This window comes from Heterodontus francisci, chromosome 41, assembly GCF_036365525.1.
Source record: "Heterodontus francisci isolate sHetFra1 chromosome 41, sHetFra1.hap1, whole genome shotgun sequence".
Classification (NCBI taxonomy): Eukaryota; Metazoa; Chordata; class Chondrichthyes; order Heterodontiformes; family Heterodontidae; genus Heterodontus; species Heterodontus francisci.
The window spans coordinates 30,084,608-30,097,170 of record NC_090411.1 but is presented as its reverse complement, the minus strand read 5'-3'; the positions used below and the strand labels follow the sequence as shown (position 1 = coordinate 30,097,170).

General features: G+C 48.8%; 1 protein-coding gene across 2 annotated transcripts in view; it reads right to left on the bottom strand.

The window, feature by feature from the left end:
• The window catches only part of LOC137353663 (epidermal growth factor receptor kinase substrate 8-like protein 1), an 88,300-nt gene that overhangs the window by 35,531 nt on the left and 40,206 nt on the right, over window positions 1-12,563 (bottom strand). Inside the window, exon 1 of one of the 2 annotated variants that reach the window (XM_068020021.1) lies at window positions 11,427-11,534. The exons of the other annotated variant lie outside the window; for it this stretch is intronic. The gene's annotated coding sequence lies outside the window, so the exon portion shown is untranslated. Of the gene's footprint in view, window positions 1-11,426; window positions 11,535-12,563 lie in introns of those variants that run through there. 2 annotated transcript variants of the gene reach the window in all.

The window sequence follows — 12,563 nt, the reverse complement described above, 5'->3', positions numbered from 1 at the left end:
GGTGGGGGCGCGGGGGGTAGGGGAAGGAGAGTGTTCACTGTATCAGAATTGGGGGTGGGGAATTCAGGATGATTTATTCCCTTCTCACCCCCTCGATAGAGTAGGGGAAAAATTTACTTTGCAGGTGGAGGCCATTCGGCCCATCATTTCCACACTGGCTGAAAAAGAGCAACCCAGCCTAATCCCACTTTCCAGCTCTAGTAGCCCTGTAAGTCATATCCAAGCATTTCTAAAGATTGTGAGGGTTTCTGCCTTTACCACCCATTCAGGCAGTGAGTTCCAGACTCCCACCACCCTCTGGGTAAAACGTTTTCTCCTCAAATCCCCTCTAATCCTTCTACTCATTACTATAAATCTATGCCCCCGGTTATTGCCAAGGAAAATAGGTCCTTCCTAATCTCATAGCTCTTTCCTCATCACTAAAATTCTCCAGTCCTGACAACATCCTTGTAAATCTCCTCTGTACCTTCTCTAGTGCAATTACATCCTTCCTGTATAATGCGGTGACCAGAACTGTGTGCAGTACACTAGCTGTTGTCTAACTCGTGTTTTATACAGTTCTAGCATACCCTCCCTGCTCTTAAATTCTGTGCCTCTGCTAATAAAGGGAAGAATCCCAGATGCCTTCCTGACCACCTTGTCTACCTGTCTTGCTACCTTCAGGGATCTGTGGACGAGCACTCCAAGCTCTCTCTGCTCCTCTACACTTTTCAGAATCCTACCCTTTATTGGGCCAATCTCAGAAAAGCCATTGCTGCACCTGCCCAGTCTCAGATTGGCAAGGGCAGTGCAGACAAGTGACAAACCTGGGGCTATGTACCCGACCTACAGAGGTATCCCGACAGCAAAGTTAACCTCAGCCGCTGGGCGGGTTTGCTAACAGTTTCTGACCTCATCACCCATCACTCCCTTGATGGAGACGGCAGCTTTGAACGTTCTGGAAAATGAGAGGACCATGATGGAACGTCAACCCCCCCCACCCCCTGCCCTGCCTTGGGGAGGGGAAAGAGACTCCCACTGGGTGTCTGCCAATGCTCAGTGGGCAGCAGTCTGAGTCAGAGGGTTGTGGTCAGGTCCCACTCCGGAGACTTGAGCTCATAATCCAGACTGACACTCCGAGTGCAGTACTGAGGGAGTGCTGCACGGTCAGATCTGCCGTCTTACAGAGACCCTGTCTGCCCTCTCAGGTGGCACTATTTTGAAGCAGAGCAGGGGAATTCTCCCCGGTGTCCTGGCCAATATTTATCCCTCAACCAACATCAATAAATCAGTCTATCTAGTCTTTGTCACATTGCTGTTTGTGGGAGCTTGCTGTGCACAAATTGGCTGCCCCGTTTCCTCGATACAACAGTGACTACACTTCAAAAGTACTCCATTGGCTGTAAAGCACTTTGGGACATCCTGAGGACGTGATAGGCGTTATATAAATGGAAGCTCTTTCTTTTCTCATCATGTCGGATAGCTGATCTCAGTCCGGGAGATGAACACCCAAATAATTGGCCTGAGGGAACTCGGGTTTGTGGAGGGAAAGGTCGGCCTTGGTTCCCCCTTTCTGATCCCTGTCCTTTTGGAAATGTCGGCATGAGGACGAGAGCAGGTTTGGCCTCGACTGAGTTGCCGGACGGTGCCACGCCTTCAGGCTGGCACACCAGCGATAAAGACGCTTGGTGGGAAGTGATGAGAGCCCGCGGGACCATAACCCGCCGAGGAGTCAACACCCTGAGGAGAGGGAAGGTAAGGTGAGAGGAAACAAAATCATATAAAACAATCAGTTTCTGCCTGACCGTGTATTCTCAGACCAATTGTCTTGATCACTTTCATTTCAGAAATCATTTTCCATCTCTGAAACCGACACCACAAAAGCTGGAGCCAAATGAAAGGGACTCATTTGCGAACACTTTCAATGTTTATTGTTTGTGGAGGAGATGGGTCTGATTTCAATGAGCAGCTTGTGCGGTTGTAACTCAACACCCCCTCGATTGTATTACATTAGGCGCCCAGTGAGTTTCTGGGAAAACGCTGATGCATCGATCGTCTTTCAACCGCTGTGATCCGCTCCTGGTTGCTTTTCGCTCATTAAAGTGCGGATTGGTTGGTCCCCAGTGTCAGCGCCAACAGATCTGACCACCCCCCCCCCCCCCCCCACCCCACCACCCTGGTCAGGTACAGCAGGATTGGACAAAGACCAAAGCTCCTTCTACTCTTCCTCAATAAAGGCCGGGGTAGGGATAACGTCTGCGTTCTCTGTTTCGAGCTGAATGATAAACACTTTCCCCAGTCCCAAATCTGGAACACTGTGGAAAAATTGTCCCTCCTGCGACATTCTTCCATTTCCCAAGTCAACCACCCCATGGCCTCTCCGGGTTGGAAACGGGGGCTTATGCCCACCTGGAAAAGGGTTGGCTGTTGGTGGGGGGGGGGGGGGGGGTGGGGGGGGTTGATGTCTGCAAATTGGCTGCCGCGTTTCCTGCATGACAGCAGTGACTCCAGTTCGAAAGTACTTCACTGGCTGTAGGACATCTTGAGGCCACGAAAGGCGCTATAAAAATGCAAATTCTTTCCTTTCAACAATCTGGCCAAAGACAGTGGATCTCGAGAGCCCCTTGGTGGTGGCAGTGTCGCTGTTTATGATGCTTAGCTCTGTCGTGTTTACATCTGGTTTGATAATTCTCCCCGAGAGAGCAATCAACAGGAGCTCCCGGACACCGACGGAATTGAAGTGAGGGTTTCACTATTATTTCAAGGGCTGGTATATTTTCCAGGTTTAAAGCTGGACAAGAGGGCAGTGTGAATGCAGCAAGTACAGGAGAGCAATATATCTTTCATGTTCTGCATTTGCATAACAGCTGTTGAGATTATAAAGAGTCTCGATGAGTAATGCCTTGATGGTGGGGGGTTGGGGAGAATCGGACATCTGGTACCCGGTTTACAATTTGGAACTTTCCAGAAAGCTCACTCTAAATCCAGCTAGGTTGCAACCCTCGCATTAGTGGAGAGAGCTCAACCTTCTCCCTGACAGCAAACCACTCCAGATGCTTGAACACGTAATCCAGGCAGATGCGCCCAGTGCAGTACTGAGGGAGTGCTGCACTGTCGGAGGTGCCCTCTTTCGGATGAGATGTTAAGCAGAGGCCCTGTCTGCCCTCTCAGGTGGGCGTGAAAGCTCCCATGGCCACTATTTAGAATAAGAGTAGGGGAGTTCTCCCCGATGTCCTGGCCCAATATTTATCCCTCAACCAACGCCTAATATTTGGTCATTATCACATTGCTATTTGTGGGATCTTGCTGTGCACAAATCAGCTGCCGCACAACAGTGACTGCACTCCAAAAGTACTTCATTGGCTGGGAAGCACTTTAGGATTTCGTGAAAGGTGCTATATAAATGCAAGTCTTAAACACACCAGCGCAGATATACTCAGATACCATCGCCTCTGCCTCCCACCCTATCACAGGCCTTCCCTTTTGTTCTTTCCTCCCAAATGTCCCTGTCTCTGTATTTGCTTAAAATCTGTTCCACCTCTAACTTCCAGTTCTGCTGAAAGTGGCTTCAGCCTGAAACATTAACTCCGTCTCTCTCTCTCTCTCTCTCCGCAGACGCTGCCTGACCTGCTGAGTGTTTGCAGCATTTTTCTGTTTGTATTTCAGGTATACGCTGGCCTCTAGACTAAATTTGAATGGAAGGCTTGGCTGCTGTGGTTATGGCCACAGGCAGCCACCTCATGCCCACTGCCCGCTGTGACGAGTGAGATCGCCAGGCAGCAGGAGCAGTGCGGAAGCAGATGACAGCATGCTCCTGCGCAGGCTGTGCTGCAGCTGGAGTGGAATTACTGCCAGCTCTCCCGAAAGCGACCGACTCTTCCTGGGGTACAGTGCCCCTGGTGCCAGCTTCTCCTAGATTCCTGGCCTCAATCAGTCGTAGATTAGTGCAGCACAGAAGGAGTCCATTCATCCCATCGAGTCCAGGCCGACTCTCTGTAGAGCCATCCAGTCAGTCCCATTCCCCCCAATCTATCCCAGTAGCCCTGCAACTTTATTTCCCACAAGTGCCCATCCAATTTCCTCTTGAAGTCATTGATTGTCTCCGCTTGCACCACCTTCGTGGGCAGCGAGTTCCAGGTCATTATCACTCGCTGCGTAAAGAAGTTCTTCCTCACATCCCCCCTGTATCTCTTGCCCAAAACCTTCAAGCCGAGCCCCCTAGTCCTTGTACCATCAGCTAACGGGAGCAGCTTCTCTTTTTTTCCCAACCTTTTTTGCATTCCAAATCCTGATCACCTGCTGTGCAAAACATGTTTTTCCACGTGTCGCCTCTGGTTCTTTTGCCAAAACCCTTCAGCCATTGGAAACAGTTGCAAACATTTTGTAAGGCGTGACTGGTACCTCGTGATACCGGGCTCCCTGTGGGCACTTCAGGAAGACTAGATAGCAAGCAGAACTCCTGTCTGATTTACTTCCTGCTCTCCCGCCTCACCCTGCCTGAGATCTGGGAACTCTGCACGAACAAGGAAATCTGTCTGGGCATCTCGCTGCACCAGGGGATTTGCAGATCGAGTTGCTAACCCTCCCAGAATTGTCGTGGAGTCTCCAGGAATTACAGAGTAATCTCTCGGCCCAGGAGAAAGGTCAGAGGCGTATATTGAAATACATATAATATGTACACATATATATGATGGCTTTTTTGACTGACAGTCGAGAATCAACCAATCTTGCTTCCAATTGGCTGAGGTAAGGTGGGGCCCTAATGAGAATGTATGTGTCGGACAACCAATGGTGGGAGAGTGGGGGCGGGATATTTGGGGGCGGGAGGCCATGTGGCAACGTCTCCTGGATTATGCCCAACCAGAGTTGGCAACTTTACATAGGAACGTAGGAAATGGGAGCAGGTGTAGGCCATTTGGCCCTTCGAGCCTGCTGTGCCATTCAACAAGTGCATGGCTGATCTTTGACCTCAACTCCACTTTTCTGCTGTATCCTCATATCCCTTATTCCCTTATTGTTGAAAAATCTATCAATTTAATTCTTGAAAATACTCAACGACTGAGCATCCAGAGCTCTATGTGGTCGAAAATTCCAAAGATTCACAACCCTCTGAGTGAAGAAATTTCTCCTCATCTCAGTCCTTATCCTGAGGTTGTGACTCCCTTGATCTATATTCTCCAGGCTGGGGCCACAGCCTCTCAGCAGCTCACCCTGCCTGAGATCTGGGAACTCTGCAAATAAGGCAGATTTGCGGTTTGCCGTACATTGTTTCATGAAGAATAATGTACCCTTAAGGAGCAGTATTCAGATTTGGCAAGTCCCATTCGGGATAATACAGGGGAAAAATATCAAAATCCTAAACTCCAGCTGTCTTCTACATAGTACAAATTAATCTTGTTCTTTCTCCCTGTTGTCCCAAATGGCAAACAAAGCGCTTTAAGAAATCGGAATTAGCCCAATTCAAATCCAGTTGGGCTTTGACTCCAAGCTCAATATTCAGAAAGAATGCCGGATAGATATGACAATCCAAACAAATTTGGCATCTGTTTTCTGTAGTATCACACAGTTACCAGTCACACTCCACGACCTGCTCAGAGGCTGCAGGCCAATTCAAAATACAAATGCTGAACAATTTGACGATTGCAGTTGATCCTAAAGGGGAAGCTCCCGTGCCTTAAAGGGCGGACGGAATGTTCGGCAAACCTCTTCTTTTGCCGGGCAGTAAATCAAATTGGTTTCCCAGTGTGCGGCATCGTCATGACACAAGTAACGCAGCTGAGAATTCTGTTCCTCCTCCTCAGAGTGAAGAGAAAGGTTTGCCGTACATTGTTTCATGAAGAATAATGTACCCTTAAGGAGCAGTATTCAGATTTGGCAAGTCCCATTCGGGATAATACAGGGGAAAAATATTAAAATCCTAAACTCCAACTGTCTTCTACATAGTACAAATTAATCTTGTTCTTTCTCCCTGTTGTCCCAAATGGCAAGTTATCTATCCACATCTCTCTCTCATGCATAGAAATATAAGTGTCGGCTCTCGCTTCATTTAGACATCAAATTTTAACCAAACAATCTTTAAGGAATAAAGAAAACTGGTCTTTTTTTTTGTTTATCTTGATGTAACCCAGAGGCTGGATAATTTACAAGTATCTGCCTATTTACAGAACCTTCTTCCAGCAGTTAATTTCTGACTGAGCTGGCTTTGGCCACTTCCCTGCCAGTCCTGAGCAAGCACCTTAAAAGGGAAAGGCTAGACTAAACACAATTCCAACTTAACAGCTGCCCATCACATCCGTGCTCCAAACTTCAAATTGAGCCATGCCACGGGAGGTCAGCTGGTTGGTGTGTACATCTACATATTCGTTTAAGTCAGAAGGTTGTGGGTTCAAGTCCCACTTCAGAGGCACGAGCACATAATCTAGACTGACACTACAGTGCAATACTGGGGGAGTGCAGCACTGTCAGATGTGCCATCTTCCGGATAAGACATTAAACTGAGGCCCTGCCTGCCCTTTCAGGAGGAAGTAAAAGATCCCATGACAATATTCTAAGAAGAACAAGGGAATCATCCCTGGTGTCCTGGCCCGCATGTATTCATCATCCAAAAAACAGATTAATTGGCCTTGCATGTCATTGCTGTTTGTGGGAGCTTGCTGTGCACAAATTGGCTGCCATATTTCCTACATTACCACAGTGACTACACTTCAAAAGTTCTTCATTGGCTGCAAAGCGCTTTGGGGTATCTTGAGGTGGTGAAAGGTGCTATGTAAATGCACCGTCTTTATTTATACATACATACATATTTTCTTTTCTTTTGGGCCTCCTTATCTCGAGAGACAATGGATACGCGCCTGGAGGTGGTCAGTGGTTTGTGAAGCAGCGCCTGGAGTGGCTATAAAGGCCAATTCTGGAATAAAAGGCTCTTCCACAGGTGCTGCAGAGAAATTTGTTTGTTGGGGCTGTTGCACAGTTGGCTCTCCCCTTGCGCCTCTGTCTTTTTTCCTGCCAACTACTAAGTCTCTTCGACTCGCCACAATTTAGCCCTGTCTTTATGGCTGCCCGCCAGCTCTGGCGAATGCTGGCAACTGACTCCCACGACTTGTGATCAATGTCACACGATTTCATGTCGCGTTTGCAGACGTCTTTATAACGGAGACATGGACGGCCGGTGGGTCTGATACCAGTGGCGAGCTCGCTGTACAATGTGTCTTTGGGGATCCTGCCATCTTCCATGCGGCTCACATGGCCAAGCCATCTCAAGCGCCGCTGACTCAGTAGTGTGTATAAGCTGGGGATGTTGGCCGCTTCAAGGACTTCTGTGTTGGAGATATAGTCCTGCCACCTGATGCCAAGTATTCTCCGAAGGCAGCGAAGATGGAATGAATTGAGACGTCGCTCTTGGCTGGCATACGTTGTCCAGGCCTCGCTGCCGTAGAGCAAGGTACTGAGGACACAGGCCTGATACACTCGGACTTTTGTGTTCCGTGTCAGTGCGCCATTTTCCCACACTCTCTTGGCCAGTCTGAACATAGCAGTGGAAGCCTTACCCATGCGCTTGTTGATTTCTGCATCTAGAGACAGGTTACTGGTGATAGTTGAGCCTAGGTAGGTGAACTCTTGAACCACTTCCAGAGCGTGGTCGCCAATATTGATGGATGGAGCATTTCTGACATCCTGCCCCATGATGTTCGTTTTCTTGAGGCTGATGGTTAGGCCAAATTCATTGCAGGCAGACGCAAACCTGTCGATGAGACTCTGCAGGCATTCTTCAGTGTGAGATGTTAAAGCAGCATCGTCAGCAAAGAGGAGTTCTCTGATGAGGACTTTCCGTACTTTGGACTTCGCTCTTAGACGGGCAAGGTTGAACAACCTGCCCCCTGATCTTGTGTGGAGGAAAATTCCTTCTTCAGAGGATTTGAACGCATGTGAAAGCAGCAGGGAGAAGAAAATCCCAAAAAGTGTGGGTGCGAGAACACAGCCCTGTTTCACACCACTCAGGATAGGAAAGGGCTCTGATGAGGAGCCACCATGTTGAATTGTGCCTTTCATATTGTCATGGAATGAGGTGATGATACTTAGTAGCTTTGGTGGACATCCGATCTTTTCTAGTAGTCTGAAGAGACCACGTCTGCTGACGAGGTCAAAGGCTTTGGTGAGATCAATGAAAGCAATGTAGAGGGGCATCTGCTGTTCACGGCATTTCTCCTGTATCTGACGAAGGGAGAACAGCATGTCAATAGTCGATCTCTCTGCACGAAAGCCACACTGTGCCTCAGGGTAGACGCGCTCGGCCAGCTTCTGGAGCCTGTTCAGAGCGACTCGAGCAAAGACTTTCCCCACTATGCTGAGCAGGGAGATTCCACGGTAGTTGTTGCAGTCACCGCGGTCACCTTTGTTTTTATAGAGGGTGATGATGTTGGCATCGCGCATGTCCTGGGGTACTGCTCCCTCGTCCCAGCACAGGCATAGCAGTTCATGTAGTGCTGAGAGTATAGCAGGCTTGGCACTCTTGATTATTTCAGGGGTAATGCTGTCCTTCCCAGGGGCTTTTCCGCTGGCTAGGGAATCAATGGCATCACTGAGTTCCGATTTGGTTGGCTGTATGTCCAGCTCATCCATGACTGGTAGAGGCTGGGCTGCATTGAGGGCAGTCTCAGTGACAGCATTCTCCCTGGAGTACAGTTCTAGGTAGTGCTCAACCCAGCGGTCCATCTGTTTGCGTTGGTCAGTGATTATGTCCCCCGATTTAGATTTGAGGGGGGTGATCTTCTTGATGGTTGGCCCAAGAGCTCTCTTCATGCCATCATACATTCCTCTGATGTTTCCGGTGTCTGAGGCCAGCTGAATATGACTGCATAGGTGTTGCCAGTAGTCGTTTGCGCAACGCCTAGCTGTTCTTTGTGCAGTACTTCTGGCTGCTTTAAGTGCTGCGGATGTTAAATCGCTGGGGGCTTTCTTGTAGTTCAAAAGTGCAATGCGCTTAGCGGCTATGACAGGTTCCAGCTCTTCATTATGAGATTGAAACCAGTCTGCATTTCTCTTCGCACTTTTGCCGTAGGTGGTCAAAGCTGACTCATAGATGGCGTCTCTGATGTGGGCCCACTTGGTCTCAGCATCCCCTGTGGGAGTGTTTTGAAGGGCTGTTACAAGTGAATTTAGAAATTTTTGTAACAGCTGTGGGTGAGAAATTCTGCTCGTGTTGATGCGCGGGTGGCCCTTCTGCTTGGAATGATGCAACTTCTTTGGTCTGAGTCTAACCTTGCTGCACACCAGGGAGTGGTCGGTGTCGCAGTCTGCACTGTGGAAGCTGCGTGTGATTTGAGCACTGTTTAAGGCGGCTCGCCTTGTGACAATGAGGTCTAGCTGGTGCCAACGACGTGATCTTGGGTGCCTCCATGAAACCTGGTGACAGGGTTTAGTGTGAAAGAACGAGTTGGTGATGCAGAGGTTATGATAGGTACACAACTCAAGCAGTCTCTGCCCGTTCTCATTCATCCTTCCAACGCCATAGCGCCCAAGGCAGGAGGGCCATGAGTCATGGTCGGCCCCAACCCTGGCATTAAAGTCCCCCAGCAGGAATAGGTGTTCGGTGTTGGGGATGCTGCTAATGATGTTATGGAGTTGTTCATAGAACTGGTCTTTAGCTTCAGGTGCGGAACAGAGTGTTGGAGCATAGATGCTGAGTAGGTGTACTGGACCAGAGGTGGTGAGCAGTCGGATGGACAGTATGCGTTCCGAGCCATTTGAGGGAGGCTCTATCATGCTGAGCAAGGAGTTTCTGATGGCGAAGCCCACTCCATGCTGTCTTGGTTCTTCAGGATCCCTGCCCTGCCAGAAGAAGGTGTAGTCTTGCTCTGCTAGAAAGCCACTCGCGGGGAGGCGAGTCTCCTGAAGTGCTGCAATGTCCACATTGAGTCTACTGAGCTCGTTGTTAATGATGGCGGTCTTCCGAGAATCGTTGATTTGTGTAAGGTCTTCCGACAGGCCAGGACACATAGTTCTGACGTTCCAGCTTGCAAAGCGAAGGGCTGGTACCTTCTTTCCTTTTTTTATGTTGTTTGGTGCGGTGTATCAGTCCACCTTTCGGGCAATGACCCTGAGCTCCAAGCACCCATTGAAGCAGGCAGACTGTGGCGGGACAGAACCTTATTGACCGGGGGCTGCCCGGTTTGAGGCGGGCGGTAGCTGTCCAGTGAGGTGCAATGACCTCTCCCACCGACAAAGGCAACCCGTGGCGCCCAGTTTCTACGCCAATTTATCTGGACTTATAACCCGTAACTGCTGCCTTCCGTGTTGTTTCAGTCGCTGTGAGGCAACTATGGAGTGACCTCTCCATGGCGCATGCCATGTATATATATATATATCAACCAGCTGATTTCATATTTCCACAAATCTATAAAGTTTAGAATAATTTAGGAACACATACATGGACATGTAACATATATATTTACACAGATATGTGTGTGTGTCTCTATATTATTCTGTACTTTAGAGTCGATCAGTGTTCTGTTGTTGCTGTGTTTTTAAGCTGTTTTGTTCTTTTCTGCCCAAATTATCTCCCCTGATCTAGAAGCATGGATAACCTCCCAGCTGGGGATAGTTTTCCAAGTATCCTACTGCTGCCTGGGTACCTCGTGCCATTCCTCACGCAAGAGATTGGACACGGAGTGGTTTCAGACTATTTGGGCATTGGTGTTGGGGTGGGGGAGAGAGACACATTGCAACCAAACATAATCCCCGTCCTCACTCTGCAGCTTCCTTCCCATCGAGAAACCCTGGCTCAGTCAGAGGAAGCTGATTTTCCCTTTCCCCGCATCCCTCTGTCCTCCCTTAAAACGCACTGATGCTAATTAGAAAGATAAAGGGCAACTATTCATCACCCACAAAGTTGAAGACAATAAGTGTAACGTTTTTTTTCTCTCTCTCTCTCTCTCTCTCTCTCTCTCTCTCTCTCTCTTGTTGTCCAACTGGAGTTACAGAGAAGGAGCCAAGCTGAAAGCTGCTTACAGACGCAACCACTCGTTGTGCAAAAAAGGTCTCCTCACATTCCCCCTGCATCTCTTGCCCAAAATCTTAAATCTGTGGTTCCACCCCCTCCCCCCCCCCCACCTCGCCGTCCCCTCCTCCGTCGCCCTCACCCCCACCCCAATCCTTGTGCCATCAGCTAACGGGAGCAGCTTTTCGTCTTCTCTACTGTTTTTTTTGCATTCCAAATCCTGATCACCTGCTGCTTTCAAAGGATAAAGGAAGTGAAGACCAAGCTCGGAATTATGACACTAAATTGTCCTTCACCCCACCCAAAAACCTTCAGTGAGAGCAAAAAAAAACTTCGTCAAGGATCAAGGAGAAGGTGGGCAGCGTTCTCACATTTCCTGAAACTTCAGTTTACTTCATTGAAGCCTCAAAAGTCGAGCATGTACAAATCCTTACAAATTCCAATTCCTTACCTGCTTGCTGGCGAGAGAGTTCGGCTGTGTTCCTGAAAATCTCTTTCCTTTGTGGCTAATTAGTCTGAGGTCACCTGAGGAGGAATTGGCGACTCCCGTCTTCACACAGAGAGGCTCTGCACTGCCTCAGGAAGGAGGTTCCTCAGCCGATCACAGGTGAATGATTTCATCACCTTTTTTAACATATACATTTTTTTTCAAAGGCAGGGCTGGAGTCAGGAATTAACCGTGTGAGTGCTTTCCTTGTCTGAGTACCAGGCAGCCTCTGCAGTGTTGGAGCACTCATTCTCCTATTTCGTAAACTGCAAGAACGTGTCCACAAACGTCACCTGCTGCAACCCCCCAAACCCCTTCCCATCCCATCCCCTCACCCAACCCCCCTCTGATTTTAAGGTTATGTCACCTTGCCCTAGACTCCCCCATCCATTTTCCGCTGCTGGGGCATTGAGTGAGTTTAGGACAGGGGGACATAACTGTAAAATCAGAGCCAGGCCATTCAGCAGAGAAGTTAGGAAACACTTTGTCGCACAAAAGGTGATAGAAGTGTGGAACTCACTCCCACAAAAAGCAATAGCTGCAATCTTGATTAACAATACTAAATCTGACTGTAGGTTTTTGTTAGCCCAGGGGATAAAAGGACATGGAGCCAAGGTCGATGGATGGGGGTTAAGGGCTGGAGGAGGTTACAGAGATAGAGAGGGTGGCGAGGCCATGGAGGGATTTGACAAAAAAGGGCTGAGAATTTTTAAATTGAGGCATTGCTGGACTGGGAGCCAAAGTAGGTCAGCGAGCACAAGGGTGCGACAAGTGAACGGGACTTGGTGTGAGTTAGGATACGAGTTTTGGATGAGCTCAACTTTGTATAGGGCAGAAAATGGGAGGGCAGCCAGGAGGACATTGGAATAGTCAAGTCTAGCGGTAACAAAGGCACGAATGAGGATTTCGGCGGTAAATGAGCTGAGGCAGGGCGGAGTCGGGCGATCATTGATCTGTTAGCAGATCTAATTTAGCATGATAATTAACTTTGGAAACCCTGGGCAGAGAGCGGAGGGGTTCCCACTTTTCATAGCTTATCCGGTGGCACCTTTAGAAAGGTGGATGGCCATGTAGGATAGTTGAGGACAGTACTGGGCTTTG